The sequence below is a fragment of the Festucalex cinctus genome, chromosome 1 (genome assembly GCF_051991245.1).
Source record: "Festucalex cinctus isolate MCC-2025b chromosome 1, RoL_Fcin_1.0, whole genome shotgun sequence".
In the NCBI taxonomy this organism is placed as follows: Eukaryota; Metazoa; Chordata; class Actinopteri; order Syngnathiformes; family Syngnathidae; genus Festucalex; species Festucalex cinctus.
In genome coordinates, this window is record NC_135411.1 from 53,485,740 (window position 1) to 53,491,744 (window position 6,005).

Consider the following 6,005-nt stretch of genomic DNA (forward strand, 5'->3'; position numbering starts at 1 on the left):
TACTAGTCTGGTTAGCCACATAGTTTAGCTTATTGAAGGCTCGTCGAACTAAACTTCATCAGTTTTACATTTAACTCATTCACTGCCAATGACAACTAGACGTCAAAAATCCAAGCAAACGACAAAAAAATAAATAAATAAATAAATTTAGTTTTAGTTATAGTCTTCTGACTAAATTTAATTAAAGCCTTAGTCATAACTTAGTCACCTAATTGTATTTGAGTTTTAATCCAACTTTAGTTGACAAAAATAAGGAGCAATTGACTTCTGGAGGTCGAGACCCAGTTTGTGGTCTCAGTAAGACCAAGACCAATCACTATGCACGATGGTAGCACTTAGCAATGAAATTGTTGTCATCGTTGTTATTATAACAATGAGGATTAATAACTATGAATGAAAACAATGAATAACTAAAACTAAATTCAAATTTCTTGTCAAAATTTGCACTGGCTGTTTGCTTGGATTTTTGACGTCTATAGTCGTCATTGGCAGTGAATGAGTTAAAGGTGCATTGTGAAGTTAAAAATGTTAATGTTAAAGATTTTTCTACATGCTTTTTACTCCAACTGTGCCTATCAGCTTGAATCTTCCCTTAAGTATGGATCACTCCACAGTTTCTTGGCGGAGGTGAGAGGTGGAGGGTGATGTCCTGCTCGTCCCCGCAGACATTTGTTAGCGTACAACGTCGAGCACAACTCAAACTCCATCTTAAGACTCCAAGAAAACTGAAAAAAAAAAATAACAAGAGTGTCTTCGAGCGCACGTACTCACAAGAGCTTGCACAGAGATTGCAGTTACTCTTTTAGGCCAGAGGTTGCAGTCACGAGTAAAAAATAAAAAAATCACAAACTCCACAAAGCACCTTTAATTGACAAGACAAAGCGATGGACAATATGGAGAATGGAAACTATACCATTGAAATCATGATTGTGAATGTGTTGGCATAGACATACTGTATATACTGTACATGGACTCTGCTCATAAACTAAAGCTAAGTGGGCTGAACGTCTTTATGCTACAACCTACAAATTGTACAAAATTAATACCTCTCATTCACCCATTAAAACACACATTATTATTATTATTATTATTATTATTATTATTATATAAACGGATAGGCAACAAAAACTGCGCAAGTAATTTTCCATCCATCCATCCATTTTCTTGACCGCTTATTCCTCACAAGGGTCGCGGGGGCTGCTGGCGCCTATCTCAGCTGGGCAAGTAATTTTCAAATCTGATAATTCCATTTGTTAAATCCTGTATAGTGTATACAGTATGCATTTAAAATATCCTATATAGAGTATGGGATATTTAAAAATATATATCATCATAGTAACCGTACATGCATTGGTAGCTGTAGACACTCATCCGAACATAAACACATAAAAATATATATGTTCCTCTAAACAACATAAGTTTTATTTCATCATCTAAAATGCTATTCATATGTAAATATACTATTTTGTGTTATCAGTAAAACAGCATTTAATTATTATTCCACTATAAATTGTGAACTGAGCAAGACTTTATGCTGACTTGATCACTTGACTCGACTCAAAATTTAGTGGCAACTTGAAATGACTTACAGTACCATGTATTTTTTTTCTTTTCAAGAGTAACCTGGGACTTGCTTGAAACTTAATGGTTAAGACTTGAGACTTACTTGCGACTTGTGACTTACTAGTACCTCTGTCGCTCACGCAATGTTGACTTCATCCAGTGATGAGTTATGAAATGCACTTATACTATTCGTCTTCACAAGGACTCACTTGGGCAAGCTTCTCCCACACATGCACGTTGTGCCATAAAAGGAAGTCATTAATTTTCAGTGGGAGCCATTTTTGCCTCCTGAGGAAACTTAATTAAATCCCCAGATCAGAGCGTTTCTTCGCCGTGTTCTATTGGGCCATTTAGCAGTACAGTACATCTCACGTTAATCACCATTCCAGCTAACGCTCAACTTATTACGGTCAGCAGTGGTGTCGTACGTCTTAACTGGAAGAAAAAGGCAGATTTTCATCCGTTACAGAGAAGCGAGAATCAATGCGCATGCTGTTGAAAACATAAAAAGACAATGTTGTGTTTTTAAAGAATCAACTACGACTTTTGAAAGCATAAAATATAGTTTACTCCTCAACATATCCAACATATGTTTTATAAACATTAAAAACAATTTAGTGTCTTTGATTAAGCAAATGATAATTTTTTTAGCCCTTTATTAACCAAACATACAGCAAGAATGCAATATTTAAAAAGCCTGAATTAATTTTTTGGTGAACATCAAAGACAATTTTGAGTCTTTAATGAATATAACGTTAATTTTTATGTAGACATCAAGGACCAGTTGGGCATCTTCAGCAACCAAGTGTTATTGCCAAACATATGCAACAATGTAGTCTTTGATTAACAATAAGATTTTTTTTTTTGTTAAAGGCGTATTCAAGGATTTTTTTGTGTCTGTGTCTTCCGAGTGGATCATCTTAATGATTGTTGCTCAATCCTGTCAACCAATCTGCCGTAACGACGTTGTGTGTGCTCGTTTCTAGCTGCACATGCGCACTTCGAGTGTTTGTAGCGCGAATCCGCTGCGCTTCAGACTCCGCCATTCATCGTTGTGGCTCCACCGAGTTCACCGCGTATTTTAAAAATAGCTGAGAGCTGCAAGAGGACATCCATCTTGGCTTCTACTCTTAATCCTTGAATACATCTTTAAAATGTCCAACAAAGATGAAATGTGCATATTTATTAGGGGTGTTAAAAAAAATCGATTCGGCGATATATCGCGATACTACATCACGCGATTCTCGAATCGATTCAATAAAAAAAAAAAACGATTTTTTTTTTTAAGAGCTCAGAATTGTTCATTCGGTAGTCTTACCGATTCAACGTCTTATCATCATTGCCTCTTTTTTTTTTTTTTTTTTTTTTTTTGTGTGTGAATCGATTTTTAAACTTCCATTTTTAATGGAAAAATATTCAACAAAACGTCTGACTTCGGGTTAGGATTCACACCTTGAGCATGGAAGAATGTTATATGAACGGAACATTAAGCCTTAATATTTTATTTTAATGCTGTTCAAACATTAAACAGATTACAACCTCTATAAGACTGAAATTTCAGATAAATAAATAATACATTTTCATATAGATCTTACACTCTACAAGCTTACTGATTAGTATTTTCTAAATTTGAATGAAAAAAAAATCGCAACAATCGACTTCTAAATTCGTATCGGGATTAATCGGTATCGAATCGAATCGTGACCTGTGATACTAGGTACTAGGCAATTCACACCCCTAATATTTATGGTAATATCAAAGAGTTTTCAACACACTTAATGTATGTTTTGTTTTGTTTTTTGTTTTTTGTTTTTTGTTTTTTTAAAGAGCTCAGAATTGTTCATTCGGTAGTCTTACCAATTCAACGTCTTATCATCATTGCTCTTTTTTTTTTTTTTTTTGTGTGTGTATGTGTACGTGCGTGCGCGTGCGTGTGCATGCAAATACGTATAAATTTATACTCATGAATTCACCTAAAACCTTATAAATATCCCATTACCCTTTGCCTTAACCAGGTACTTCAGAGTCTTGCCAGAGTCGTGAGGTTCAAATGGTCAGGAGACCAGAGAAAAGGTCAGAAAAAATAAAGAGAAAAGAAAGATAAATCAAAGTGAAATCCAGCACCGACCAAACACTTCCTGCCTTCCCCATGGTTACAAAATCAAAGTCTTACGCCAACCCCGGAAGCCTCTAAATTCCAACAAATTAGCGAGATATCAAGAGACCAGAGGAAAAACTACAGAGCTACCCCCGCCCGACCACGGGCACTTAATGTATGTTTTTGTCAACTTCAAAGACAATGTAAAGTTTATCAAAGACGCTGTTTATTTTTCAATGAGCCGATACACTCCTACACATTTTTAACCTAGCAAATAAATTTTTGTAACATAAAACAACAACAAAATGTTGTTTGATTATAAAGACAACAGGAGTGTTAAATTTTTGTTAACAAAGACAAGTTTGAATCTTTGATGAAACAAATTGTGAGCAAGTGAATCGATTACAATTTTGAGTTTCCAATGAATCAATATTTTTAATGAACAGAGAATAGCATTTTAGTCTCCCAATGGTTTCGCCTTTTTGTAAACATCAAATAAAATGTGGTGTCATTGAACCTAACGTACGCGTCTTTGTTGCTGTGAGGCAGCTTCATTCACTACAGTGTTACAAAAAGGCTGAATTGATCATGAAAATCACACGCTCCTGCTCTCTGCTTGAGAGCCCGAAGGTGCTCACCCATGCAGATTCCAGCGCCTGATCCTGCTCATTAATTGTCGTTATGGCCGTTATGACAGTTTAATTTGCGGCGGCGAAATTGGCCTCAGGGGAACCGGCGGCCCCAGCGAAAGCGTCATTGAGACGATCAACTGCAACGAGATCAACAAAGACAAAATCATTGTTGGAGGACGAATACAGTAAGTGGGGGACAGGGACCGAGCGCTGTCGCAAATAGCGGGTAATTGACGCCCCCTCAAAATGGTTATAATTGCAACCATAATTATACAATAAACTATCAACCCAAACTACTTCGGTATCATTTCAAACTCATCTGACATTGCCATTAAACATAAATGGCGTGCAGAGTATTTTATTTTTTTATTTTATTTTTTTTCTTAATGCACTAGAAGTGTGCATGTACAGTTAGGCCCAGAAATATTTGGACAGTGACACAATTTTCATGATTTGGGCTCTGCATACCACCACATTGGATTTAAAAGGAAACAACTACAATGGAATTGAAGTGCAGACTTGAAGCTTTAATTCAAGATGTTGAACAAAAATATATGATTAAGCATGTAGGAATTGTAGCTGTTTTATGCAAATGCTCCTTATTCCAGGGGCTCAAAAATAATTGGATACATATACAGAAAGTAAAATGGTACTTTTCAATCTTTTGTTGAGAATGGTTTGCAGGCAATGAGTGCCTGAAGTCTGGAAGCCATGGACATCACCAAACGCTGGCTTTCCTCTTTTGTGATGCTTTAGTGCAGCTGTCTTCACTTGTTGTATCTTTGAACGTCTTTCTGCCTTAAGTTTTGCCGTGAGAAAGTCAAATGCATGCTCGATTCGAGTGATGAACTCCACCATTAAAGAATATTCCACTTCTTTGCTTTCAAAAACTCCTGGGTTGCTTTTGCAGTATGTTTTGGATTATTGTCCATCTCTACTATGAAGCACCGTCCAATCCACTTTGCTGCGTTTGGCTGAATCCGAGCAGAAATGATATCCCGATACACTTCAGAATTCATCGGGCTGCTTCTGTCTTTTGCCATATCATCGAAAAACACAAGTGAGCAAGTGCCATTGAAAGCCATGCATGCACATGCCATCACACTAACACCACCATGTTTACAGAAGATGTGGTGTGCTTTGGATCATGAGCTGTTCCAATTCTTCTCATCATTCTCGTACAGGTTGATCTTAGTCTCATCTGTCCAAAGAATGCTGTTAACATATCATTATTCAATGAGGGAAGTGCCCATGTTTTTATTTTTTTGCAGCCTTCTGAGTCAATTGTCCAATTACTTTTGGTCCCCTGAAAAAGAGACAACTACATTTTAAAGAGCTGTAATTCCTAAACCCTTGCTCCAATTTGGATGTCAATACTCTCAAATTAAAGCAGAAAGTCTGCACTTTAATTGTATATTGATTATATGATTGTATCTAGGATGGACAGCTAAAATAACAAAACTTGTGTCACCGTCCAAATATTTTTGAGCCTAACTGTATGTGCACATGTGAAAGAGACTCACTGCAACTCCCATTACCAACCCTGATTAAACAATTATTACGGTGATGCCTCGAGATAAGAGTTTAAAGAAACACAATTAAACTCAAATCAAACAAGCAATACAAACAAAAACAAAACAGAACAGAACACATCAATTAAAATGGCAAACGATATGAGAAACCTTATAGTCTGGATTTAAAGGTTTAATGAG